The sequence below is a fragment of the Mastomys coucha genome, unplaced genomic scaffold, assembly GCF_008632895.1.
Source record: "Mastomys coucha isolate ucsf_1 unplaced genomic scaffold, UCSF_Mcou_1 pScaffold1, whole genome shotgun sequence".
Classification (NCBI taxonomy): domain Eukaryota; kingdom Metazoa; phylum Chordata; class Mammalia; order Rodentia; family Muridae; genus Mastomys; species Mastomys coucha.
The window spans coordinates 30,735,560-30,748,889 of NW_022196891.1; the positions used below are offsets into that span (position 1 = coordinate 30,735,560).

Here is a 13,330-nt window from a genome sequence, read left to right on the forward strand (position 1 = left end):
AAAAAAAAAAAAAAAAAAAACCAATGCCCACAAAAAAGGTGGGTAGTAGTGGTGGCACAGGCCTTTCTCTAATCCCAGCACTCAGGAGGCAGAAGTAGGCAGATCTCTGTGAGTTCAAGGTCTTCAGATAGAGTTTGAGGATAGCCACCACGACACAGAGAAACCTTGTCTCAGGAAAACAAAGCCAAACTGTGGTAGTATGGATTTTCCCAGGGAGTGGCAATACTAGAAGGTGTGACCTTGTTGGAAGAAGTGAGTCACTGTAGGGGTGGCCTTTAAGATCCCCCTAGAGGCCCGAGGATGCTAGTCCTCTCCTGGCTGCAGTTGGAACAAGTTGTAGAGCTCTCAGCTCCTTCTCCAGCACCAAGTCGACCTGGACACTGCCATGCTCCCATGCTCCCCGCCTTGATGGTGATGGATTAAACCTCTGAAACTGTAAGCCAGCCCCAATCAAATATTTGCTTTTATAAGAGTTGCCTTGGTCATGGTGTCCCTTCGCAGCCATGGAAACCCTAACCAAGACAGAAGTTGGTACCAGAGACTGGTGATAGGCCTGACCATGCTTTTAATCGGAGGGATGTAGATTTGGGAACTCTAGATTTGGGAAGTAGTGGAATGCGTAAAGCGGGGCCTAATGAGCCATCCTAGTAGGGATATGGAAGACATTGGTGCTGAGGGTGATATGAACTGTGCAGCCCTCCCTCAAGGGATTTCAGAGGAGAGGAATTTCAGTATGTTGCTTGGGGAACGTTCTTGTGAAGTCGTAGTGAAGAATGATGTGGTTGCTTTTTGCCCTTGTCTGAAGAGGTCTGCCTGAGGCTAAGGCTAAGGCGAAGAGATTCAGATTAATTGCATTGACAAAAGAAGTCTTAGGGAAGGCTAGCATAGACTCTGTCCTCTGGTTTACTCTCATGAAGAGTATTTTGATCAAGTGTAGCAGCCTTAGAAAGAAAGATACAAAATATATAGTTCAAGTAATAGAAGGGCACCAGAAAGCGCAGTGTAACTTCATCCTGTGTTTGAGGAGATAAACAGATGGAGGGAGTGGTGATTCTCAGCGAGCTAAGCTTGTTGTTTATGTGTTTGCAGCTGAGCTACAGACAGTTAACGTTGTTGAGACTACTATAGACTATGGGGCTTTTGAAGTGGGACTAAATGTATTTTGCATTATGTTATGGTTAGGTATGGTTCCCATAGACTCATGTGTTTGAACAAGCCTGTGGGAGCCAGGGAGTGGAATGTGGTGGTTTGAATATGCTTGGCCCAAGTAATGGCACTATTAGGAGATGTGGCCTTGTTGGAGGAAGTGTGTCACCGTGGGGGTGACCTTTGAGACCCTCCCCCAAGCTGTCTGAGGATGCCAACCCTTTCCTGGCTACAGCTGGAACAAGATGTAGAACTCTCAGCTCCTTCTCCATCACCATGTCTGCCTGCATGCTGCCATGCTTCCCACCATGATGACAATGGATTAAACCTCTGAAACTGTAAGCCAGCCCCAGTTAAATGTTATCCTTTATAAGAGTTGCTTCGGTCATGGTGTCTCTTCACAGGAAACCCTCCCTAACTCAGACACAAACAAACACAAACTAGTAGACCTGTGCCGTAAAATGACAATTAAAATAAGTCGTAACCGCTGTGGCCAGAGCTTCCATTTGTGCACCTGAGAGACAATGCCCAGACAACCTATCATCACAGAGACTCAGGGAGCTTGTGGGTTTAGAATTGAGTGTCAGCATCCAGGAATACTGTGCTGGCTGAGACAGGGGACCACACCATGGAAAAAGAGGCCGTGGGTGCACAGCAGCCCTGGCAAGAAGTCATTCCCTGGGGCGTCCTTCCTGCCCACAAGCAGCACACCTAAGCCCTCCATCTGTGCCGTTGTAGGGCTGTAAAGAACCAGGAAGCAGCATTGACTCCCACTCATCCCATAAGCAATACCCAGGCATGCAGAGAAAAAGCCTCCATTTTAACCATTAATATGCTCGTGTGTTTTTAAAATCTTGAGGCTGGAGATGCCTCAACAGTTAAGAGTGCCACGCCTGCTGAGTCATGTAGAAGAAGAGTTCAGCTCACGGCAGCCACAACAGGCAGCCCAGAGCTGCATGTAGCTCTCGCTTCAGGCGACCCAGTGTTCTTTTCTGATCTCCATAGGTACTCACACATATGTGCACACACCCACACACATACTCACAAACAAAAACAAAAAAATAAATCTTAAAAAAAAAAAGAAAGCATGAAACAAAGACACAAGAAAGAGCAGGGAGACTTCAATAGAACTCCACAATAATTGGCCACCGTGCCTGCCTATGCGGTGGGACAAAGAACGATGCATCTGGTATTGCCTGTAAGGGAACATGCAGAGAGGGCAGAGAAAACTCAATACCTCTGCCAAGTTGGGCAACAAATGACTAACTAGTCTCACAGGTAGCTGCAAGAGCAGCTGCGGTAGACACACCTGTAGCTCCTGTAGCTCCTGGTGTCACAGAGATTGAAACTCAAGAGGGTCTACCTCCAAGGGCAGCATCCTCAATACCCACAATGAATCTGAAGCTTAAAACAGAGCTAGGCTCTATTCCCCAGGAATTTTAGCAACCGGAGTGGAGAGCCGAGAGAGCTAAGAGTTCAAGACCAGCCTGGAGCATGCCCTTTACACGCTCACTCTCCTTGTTCATAAGACACAGTTGCGATCTCTACCTGGCAAGGGTATGTGCCACTAGAGGACTTAAGACACTGGCAGTCTGTGGCATGCCTATGCATGTGGAAGGCTACGCCTCCCAAGCATTGATGGTGTTGAGATTGTGGGAGCATTTGCACACCAGACCCCCTTCTTGGCCACAGTGTTTCTTTTCCTTCCCGCTGCAAGCGGCCGCTGCTCACAGTTCAGTTACCCCTGTTCCCCGAGGACCCTCCTCTGCCCACACACAGGCACTCTTGCTTGGGAGCCTGAAGCTGACGATTACCTCCCATAGGGTGAGCGATCTCTGCCTCAAGGTAACCCATGATGAGCGCATGCAGGCTGCTTCAAGGCTTCCTGGGGATGGGCTGATTCCGGCAGAGCTGAGCTGTGCTGCGCTTCTTGCTTAGCTCCTTCCCAAGCCCCATTCTGCTCCTCTGTACCTTTCTCTCTTCTTTCTTTCCTTCCTTTCATGTATATATGTATGTGGTGTGCATGTGTGTGAGCATGTGTGGGGGCACAGAACACTTGTGGAGGGGGGAGGATCACGAATGTTCTCTCTCTCTCTCTCTCTCTCTCTCTCTCTCTCTCTCTCTGTGTGTGTGTGTGTGTGTGTGTGTGTGTGTGTGTGTCTCTGAGACAGTTTCACTGTGCAGCTCTGGCTGTCCTGGAACTCTCTCTGTACACCCGACTAGCCTCAAACTCCAAACTCAGATCACCTACCTCTGCCTCCCAAGTGTTGGGATTAAAGGTGTGGGCCGCCCTGTCACTCTGATGCAAGGTCTCTTCCCAAACACTTGGACCAGAAGCTTGTTCTGGGGATTTCCTGTCCTCTGAGCACTGAGATCACAGGCGTGTTGTCACATGCACTTTACATGGGTCTGGGGATCTGGAAGCAAGCATTTCATGTGCCGAGCCGCCTCCCAGCCGTGTTCCTGTCTTTCTTCTACGGGTTAGTCCTCAGTGGGTCTCAGATCTGTCATGGTTTGGGGCTGTGAGGGAATAAATGGCTCTCTCTGTCTTTGTCACTCTCTCTGGCTCTCTCTTTGTGTGTCTCTGTCTCTCTGTCTCTCTCTCTCTCTGTTTGTGTGTGTGTGTGTGTGTGTGTGTGTGTGTGTGTGTGTGAGTGTGTGTGTGTGAATTCAAACATGATGAGAACATAACCCAAGGTTTATACCTACTAAGTCTACCTTTGGGCTACGCCTCCAGCCTATGAGATATAATATGTATGAGATCCACTCAGTGCCTGGCCTGTGAGGAGGACTCAGCGCCGTCACAGAGAATAGTTATTCACAAGACTGAGGTCTCAGGAGCCTTTAGTCTGTGACTGTAAGAAGTGGGGATCTGGGAGAGGACTGGGGTGAACCGAAAGGCTGCTTCAGATCTTCCATGCCGATTTCAGGCATAAGCCACCACCACCCTGTACCAGCAGGGGGCTCCACGTGCACGCACATGTGTTTTCCCTGTGGCTCTGAATCAGGTTCCAGCAAAGCTGCCTGAGTTAATCAGGCAGGTGCACGACTGAGCAGACAGAGGCAGACACTCTAAGGTGGGCACAGATCACAGCAGCAGGCAGAGTGGAGAGAGGCACCGGGCTGAACGGGGTATTGTGGAATACGTTACAATCTTAGGAGCTGAAATCACAATCCAAGGTGTAACGGGGAAGATAAACTTTAAAATGCCACTTTAAAAAGATTGTATAAACAAAGAATAAACGAGAGGTGGCAGGTCCTGGCATAGCGTTTGGGGATCTGGGAATACTCTCCACTAGAGACAGCTAGGTGGCCCAGACAAAAGACTGCCCCTGCTTGGAAGCATGGGATTGCTAACAACGTTACAGAAGACAACGAATGGGCCAAGATTTGGAAGGAAACAGATGTGGTGATGGATGAGTTAGGCACCCGGGCCACTTTGGCCCTGGCCACAAACACCAGTGCAAAGGCGGCTGAGAAGTAGAGCATTTGTTTGGAGGGCCCCACAGGACCAGCGCATAAAAGACAGAATCTAAAATGGCCGAGACGGTGACACCCATCACAGGTGCGGTCAGCTCAGGTGCTGTGCTCAAGGCCAAGATTTCCTCTCCTTGCACTCAGTGGGCCTAGGTCAAGCTATCAAAACCTCAGTTTCTGAAAGTGGATGGGCAGTTATTCCAGACTGCAGGCACTTAGGTGTGCTGGGCTTCAAATAAGCAAACAACTGTTTTCCCCGGAAGCCAATGACATCATCCCAGGCATCAATTATTCCCACAAGCAGATCCGCAAGTGCAAGCCTTGAACATAAGGAAATAAGAACTGGGGGTGTCCGCTCCCACTCAGGAGGCAGAGAATCCTATGCTTCCACTATAAAAGCCTCTCTGCCAAGGAACACCTATTAAAAAATGTAGTTTTGAAAAATCCCTTCAGGGGGGAGAAGTGAAGGATTCAGGGAGTCCAAAACAAACAAATGCAAAATAATGTTTCGGGAAGCAACAAGCAACCTCTAAGAGACAGGCTCTGCAGCAGCTTGCCGGGAGAAAGAGAAGCTGTGTAGGCTAGTGTGCTAGAGCAGAATCTCAGGGAGCCAGGCATGCAGGGAGCCTCCACAAGCTCACTGATGCTCTCCCTGGGATGCCCTGCAGTGTAAAGGCTGAGGGGCAAAGGTTAGAGGTCAAGGGAGGTAAGGCCTCTGGAACAGACTTGCAAGGGCTATGGCTGGGGAGCAAGAATGAGAACTCAGTCAACTGCTCACAGCAGGGGAAGGGGGTCTGGGTGGAGAGAACCCCCCGAAGATTGGGGTCTGAACACTGCAAAGCAAGGAACCCTCCCCAAAGATCCAAAATCTAGCAGCTGCATTTTGAAGTCAAGTGACGTACTCTCTCAGCTCAAAAGGGTACCGGCTGAAACTCAAAGCACAGAGAAATGTCTAGACTCTACTGGTACCAGCCGAAGGAAAGGTGCTCGCCCCACCCTCAAATGGATTTGAACTGAGTGATGGCAGGATGGAACTAAGGATGCAGTAAGTCCAGATTCAACTCAGTTAGGCCTGGAAATGACTCAGTCCAGCACCCAGCATTCTGAAGGAGACAGACTCAGTCCAGCAACCAGCACCCTGAAGGAAACTGACTCAGTCCAGCACTCCAGTACCCTGACGGAGACAGACCCATTCTAGTACCCAGCATCCTGATGGAGACTGATTCAGTCCAGTACCTAGCATCCTGATGGAAACTGACTCAGTCCAGCACCCAGCATCCTGACAGAGACAGACTCAGTCCAGTACCCAGTATCCTGACAGAGACAGACTCAGTCCAGTACCCCAGCACCCTGACAGAGACCAAAGGGATATGCCCTCCCAGAGGTGTGTATTTCATGTCTTAAGTTTCAACTGTTTTAGATAAAACTTAAAATGGCCTTGAAAGCAATATATTGAAACAGGAAAGGTCAGAATAGATTGATTTTTATTTTGTGGTGGGGTCTCAGGTATCCCAGGCTCACTGCAACTCACTCTGTGTTAAGAGCCAAGGCTGAATCTGATCTTGAACTCTTGATCTGCCTGTTTTCTATGGTATAAGGGATCCAATGTAGGGCCTCATGCATGCTAGACAAGTACCAGCTGAGCCACGTCTCTACCCCTGAATACCTTAAAATTTTAAAAATAAATTAAACATTTAATTAAAAACCTTACCACAGAAGGAAAAAAACCGAAACAAATGGAAAACACCAACAACTCACCCCAGAGAACACAGAAGTCTTCAGCAGTGAGCTAGATCAAACATTCGAAAAATGAATTTTGAAAGTCACCATTACATGAACTCTTTAGAAAACACTTCCAACCCCGCACCACCCCCTTCTTTTTTTTGGAGACAAGGTCTCACTGCAAAGCCCTGGCTAATCTGGAATTCTCTCTATAGCCGAGGCTGGCCTAAAACTCAGAGGTCTGTCAGACTCTGCCTCCAGAGTACTGAAATTAAAGGAATCTGGCTCCACGCCAGGCCGGGCACATCCACCTTAGCTCATGAGCCCAGTCCAGTCCAGCCCGAAGGCCACAGTCAGAGATGCTGCGATGTTTCTATGTGCATCCACAGCCTTGGATGCTGGTCTGTTTCTATGATGCTAGCACTCAGAAAGATTGCTGTGGGTTTGAGGCCGGCCTGAGATACTTAGTGATTTCAAATCCAGCCTGGGCTGTAGAGTGAGGCTTTGTCTAAATAAATAAGTGAAGTACAAGTACTATCAAAAGAAAGGAAGAAATCGATACCCCTTGTAACTATAGACACAACATCATCTTTTTTTTTCTTGGATATTTTCTTTATTTACATTTCAAATGTTTTCCCCTTTCCAGGTCTCCCCTTTGGAAACCCCCTATCCCATTCCCCTTCCCCCTGCCTCGATGAGGGTGCTCCCCCACCCACCCACTCCCATCTTCTCGCCCTGGCATTTCCCTACACTGGGGCATCAAACACCGTCAGGCTATCCTCCCACTGATGCCCAACAAGGCCATCCTCTGCCACATATGTGGCTAGCGCCATGGGTTCCTCTATGTGTATTCTTTGTTTGTTGGTCCAGTCCCTGGGAGCTCTGGGGGCCTGGCCTGTTGACACTGTTGCTCCCTCCATGGGACTGCAAACCCCCCTCAGGTCCTTCAGTCACTTCTCCATCTCCTCCATCTTGGACCCCCAAGCTCAGTCCAGTGGTTGGCTGCGAGCTTCCTCCTCTGTATGTGTCAGGCTCTGGCAAAGCCTCTCAGGAGACAGCCATATCAGGCTTCCATCAGCAAGCACTTCCAGGCATCCACAATAACATTTGGGTTTAGTGGCTGTATATGGGATGGATCGCCAAGTGGAGCAGTCTCTGGATAGCCTTTCCTTCAGTCTCTGCTCTACACTTTGTCTCCATATTTCCTCCTGTGAATATTTTGTTCATCCTTCTAAAAAGCACTGACACATCCACATTTTGGTCTTCCTTCTTCTTAGGCTTCATATGGTCTGTGAATTGAATCTTGGGTATTCTGAACTTTTGGGCTAATATCCACTTATCAGTGAGTGCATACTGTGCAGACCCAACATTTTCAAACAAATAGTGTCAAACTAAATTCAATAAAAAGAAAGTAACTCATGTTCAGGGAGGTTTACTCTAAGGAATGCAAGCTTAGCTCAAAAATTTTAAAAATGTAAGTCATCACATTAACAGAAGTGTAAAAATGGAAAATTATATAGAGGCAGAATTTAACATTCACTTACAACTATAAATGTAAAATTTAACATTCATTGATAGCTTTTAGCTCACCAACAATAGAAAGAACTGTTTCAGCCCAAAACATTTTTAATGCACACATATAGGCACATAGACACACACAGACACACTAACAGACACACTAACACACACAGATACACACATGTAGACACACTAACACAGACACACATACTCAGATATATACACACAGATGTGCTAATTCAGACACACACACACACACACACACGTATGCACACACATACATACACCCCACTCAGGTGAGAGCAAGGGTGCTCACTGTGACTATCATTCAATATTGCATGTAGTTTGTAGTCAATATAATAAGTAAAAGAAACCAAAGTCATATAGACTGAGAAATATATGACCAGCTGTTTATTTGAAGATGTCACGGTTGCATATGGAGAAAATCCAAGAGTCTTCTGGAAGAACTGCTTCAATCAATAAGTGAATTTTAAAAAGTCTCGAGAAGCAGGCACAGTCCATAGAAATGGTGGTCCTTCTGTTTTATTCACGGATCCATGTTTTGCTCAAGCCCTTGCAGAGGATAGATGAGCATGTACTGCCAATCCCCACCATGTGATCACTTTTTATGCTGACAGAAACACTAGAAAAAGGAAACCTTAATTGCCATTTATAAACGAAAACCATGGAATAGTGGTAAACAAAACAAAATGTGTACACTCTAACTCTCATAGATTATAAACCTTTGTTAAAGGGACTTAAGGAAATGGAGGTTATATGCCGTATCTATTGACCAGAGAACTCTCTACACCAACTTTCCATGGAATGATGTGGATAATTACTGCAAGTCCCAGACAAAATCTCTGCACTTCGCAGAACTGACCACCCTCAGTTCTTCATCTGGAAATGCGAAGGGGATCAGAATAGCCAGAAATACCTGTTGAAGGTAAAGGAGCGGAGTTGGAAGATTCACACGACCTCACTTCAATTTTTTTTGTAAATTTACATTAATCAAGACATATGGCCAAGCCTGGTTCTGCGAGTCTGTGACCCAGGTACTCAGGAGCTGAAGGAGGCGGGTCTGATCCCAAGCCTGCTTAGTGAGACTCTGCCAAAATAAAGGGGGAGGGAGGTTGGGGGAGCTTAATGAGACTCTGCACCCACCCACCCACACACAAAAGGACAATCAGAGAATTCTGAGACAAATCACAAATCCACATTCACGAGATTAAGCATTTTCCTAGACAGGACAGGAAACACAAACTGTCTTAGTGACTGAAAAGATACCATGACCAAGACAACTTATGGAAGAAAGAGTTTTTATTTAGGGCTTTTCACTTTTTGAGGGCTGGAGTGCATCCTGGTGGGGAGTTATAGCAGCAGCAGGCAGGCAGGCAGGCATGGTGCTGGGCCAGTGACAAGTGTTTACCTGCTGAGACATAGGCTCCAGGCAGAGAGAGACACTGGCTCTTTTGAAACTTCAAAGCCTGCCCGCCAGAGACACACCTGCCAATGCCTCCCAAACAGTTCCACCAACTAGGGACCGACTATTCAAATAGATGAGCTTGTGTGTGTGTGTGGGGGGGCATGCTAATTCTCACCATTACACAAACCATAAAGGATAAGCCTCTTCTGGTTTACCTTATATTGACTAATGGGAATTTATTGAAAGGCTCTTCCATAAATGTTTATTGAAACTAAACACATCTTCACTGATGGAAAAGACTGTTGCTCATCAGAAAACTCACCTAAGAGGGGGAAATGGTGTCCACAAAAGAGTGGGCGAGCAAGCCTTGGATCTTCCCCCCTTATGGAGACATTAATTTAATAATTCAGAGACCAACTGGCCCTGGAAAAATCTACAAACCAATTGAGAGCGTTTTTGTTCCCTGGGTCATGGTGAAGCGGGCCATATTGAAATCTGGTAGATTGTTTTCCATTTGAATCACACTCATCTCCCACCATGTGCAGAGAAGTTTGGAGGAGATTTCAAACTCCCACTTTCTCAAGGCTGAGGGAAAAAAGAACAAATAACCAACATTCTGAAACAGGAGGTCTGCCAAAGGACTTCAGTCGCATCTGGACCGGATGGCTGAGAGAGCCCAAGCCTCAGTATGGATTACCAGAGATGTACACTAGGTGGCGCTCCAGCACCAGTTTACTCCAACGCCAGCGCCGCCGCAGTATTTATTACTGAGCTAGGTAATTCCTAAGCAGAAACCCTCAAATGCTCTCTATTAGATTAAATCCCCAAGCCCTGAGAGGGCATATTCCCACAAAGGGCTTGCGAAATCGCAACATTTTGGTAGCTGGGTTGAGTGGAGCAGCTTACATTTGCACCAATAAGATGCAGGGTTTCCTGCACCAAGTGCTTGCTATTTTATGTCTTGTTAATAGCTACTGTTGCTCAAATGAGGTGGTCACCAATTGTAGTTCTGGTTGATTTCCCTGTCCTCTCCCCATCCCCTGCCCCCTCACCAAAGGATCTGAGTAGATGTTTCTGGATGAGAAAGAGATGAGCATTACCACGGATTAACAGAGAAAGGTAAATCAAAGCCACTGTGCAATGCCAGCTACTGTTAAAAGATGTGGTGCTGGATGTGATGAAGTTCTCAAAACAATATTTTTAAGAGAACAACAGAAAATAATGAGGACATGGGAAAGTTGAAACCTAGCTTCCGCAGTGTCCATGGAGAGGCAAAACAGTACAATTATACGGAAAATGCAGAGATTTCTCGACAAGGTCATCCTGTGATCCAGTGATCACACTTCAGGTAACAGCTCATAGTGTTGAAGGCAGATGTCAAAGAACACTTGCCCGTTCACCTTATCACATCACCTTCACGATGGCCAAGCCGGGGAAGCAGCAGATGAACGGGTAAAGAAAGCGTGACGTCTACACAGAATGGAGCTCTTATGATCCTCAAAGAGGAACCTTGTCACATACCACGACAGGAACCTGGAGGACACCGTGACATTAACCAGACACTGACAAACACTCCAATTCCAACTATGTGGAATATTGTCTTAGCTGCTTTTCCTGATGCTAGGTTAAAATACCCCAACAAAAGCAACTTAAGGGAGAAGGTTTGTATGGCTTACGGTTTGGAGGTGCAGTTCATTGTGTCATGGTGGCAGGGGTCTCGGGCAGCTGGTTGCATCCTGTCTGTAGTCAGAATGCAGAGAAATGAATGTTTGGGCTCTGCTGTCACTCTCCTTTGTACGCAGTCAGGACCAGTCTTAGGCACTTCCCACTTTAATTAACCTGATCTAAATAACCCCTCACTGGTGTGCCTGGACAATATTAACTGTCTTAAGTATCTATGTTAGTCACAAGAGACCATGGATTTGAGAGAGGGCAAGGGCTGGGTACACTGTGGGAGTTGGAAGGAGAACAAGGAAGGAGAGAAATGTTGTAATTATATCTTAACCTCAAAAATAAAAGATACTAAAATAAATAGTCATTTATAAAAGCATCCAGTGAAAAAGCTAGAAGGAACGCTGATAGGGGGTTGTGTTTAGTAGGAATGGAGTCCCGGTGTTTCAAGAGAGCACTCCACACAACAAACTGTTACTCGGCCAGAAAAGAGTTAAAAAAACCGTCATTCACAGCGGTATGGATAGAGCTGGAGGTTACTGCATTACACGAAATAATCTAGACACATAAAGACAAATGCGTATGCTCTCACTTGCTTGTAGGAGCTACAAGGCTAACTTCATAGGAAGATGTCGGGGCAGCAGAGAAGTTCCATTGACAAAGTGCTGTGCACAAGCCTGAGGACCTGAGTTCAAATCCTCAGGCACAGCAGCGCGACCTCAAACCCCAGGGGTGTCAGCCAGAGACAGGAGGATCTCTGAGGCTTGCTGGTCAGCCATGGGCAGCTGGTAAACTCCAGGGTTCGGGGGGTGGGGCAGAGACAGAGAGAGACATGCAGAGAGACATGCAGAGAGACACAGAGAGAGAGAGAGAGTAAGAGACAGAGACAGAGAGGCAGAGAGAGGAGAGAGAGAGGAGGGGGAGAGGGAGAGAGAGAGAGCAGATGTCAACCTGTGGCTGCCACACTGATACAAACACATATCCATCTTTGTGCATAAGTATGTATACACAAACGTGCACAATAAACGTGTACTATGCTAAGCACACAATTTTAAATATAAGAGAAAAAATGGTCACCAGAGACTAGGGATAGAGAAAGTTAAGGGACATCAAAACACTTTTAGAGAGGAAGAATTAGCCCTGGCTTTCTATAGCACAGTGGGTACCTATATGGCAATTGCAAAGGAACTAAATTGCAAAGGACTTGAAAGCTAAAATGAGATGGAAGTGTTTGTCACCAACTTGATCATTAAACACTGTGTGTGTATAAATTTATCACACCGCATCCCAGAGAGCTACACTGGTGTGTCTCAATAAAGAGGAAAGCAGCTGGCCCTGGTGGCACGCAACTGTAATTCCAATATCCAGTGGGTTGGGTCAATGGAATTGTCACAAGCTCCAGGATAAAGTGGGCTGTGAGGTGTGCTCCAAGACCAGCCTGGCCCAAGGTAAAACCTGTTCGGAGGAGAGGAATAACATTTATATACAGGAAAAGGTTCTAGAGTCCATTATAGAGCAGTGCGAATACACATAACAGTAAAAAACTGCACACTTCTAAGAAGGAAAACCTTGTCATTTTTCGAAAAGATTTATTGATTTTGTTTGGGGGGGGGCGTGTTTTGCCTGCACACATGTCTGTGCACCATCTAAGGGCCTGGTGCCTAACGAAGTCAGAAGGCAGCATTGGCTCCTTGGAGATCGCAGTTAAAGATGGTTGTGAGTCACCGTGAGGGTGCTGGGAATGAAACTCAAGTCCTCCGGAAGAGCAGCCAGTGCTCTTAACCACAGAGCTATCTCTGCAGCCCCAGGTCTTATTATTTCTTTATCACAATAGAAAAGAATCATCTAAGAAAAGCAACAGACAAACCCACAGACTACTAGAGAACATTCATAGCACATATATCAGAAAATGAACTTCTACATAGATCACAAAAAATTCTCGAAGCTCAGTAGTATAAGCGAACAACTTGGTAAAAATGCGGAAGACAGACTTGAGTAGACTCTTCACAGATGAGGGCAAATGAATGGATAATACTAGACCCATAAGAAGTTCTCAACACCAATCATCAGTAAAGGAATTAAAAATCACAGCTGCACCTCGCTACAGCTCCCAGGCCAGGGAGTCAACAAACTCCTGGACCTCCGACAGCCGTGGTGTTACGTGACGCAATGAAGCCTCACCCACTGGTGTGCAGTGTGGGAACTAATGCAGATAACTGCTTTAGACAGTCAACTTTTAGTCTGGGTGGTGGCACACACCTTTAATGCCAGCACTTGGGAGGCAGAAGCAGGTGGATCTCTGAGTTTGAGGCCAGCCTGGTCTACAGAGCAAGTTCCAGGACAGCCAGGGCTAAACAGAAAAACCATGTC

At 46.7% G+C, this 13,330-nt stretch overlaps 1 protein-coding gene across 2 annotated transcripts in view; it reads left to right on the forward strand.

The window, feature by feature from the left end:
- The first annotated feature begins 312 nt into the window (after positions 1-312).
- Positions 313-13,330, forward strand: part of Chit1 (chitinase 1) — a 43,632-nt gene continuing 30,614 nt past the window's right edge. The window contains exon 1 of one of the 2 annotated variants that reach the window (XM_031382993.1): positions 313-435. The gene's annotated coding sequence lies outside the window, so the exon portion shown is untranslated. Of the gene's footprint in view, positions 436-2,894; positions 2,992-13,330 lie in introns of those variants that run through there. The other variant, XM_031383001.1, reaches the window with a different exon arrangement.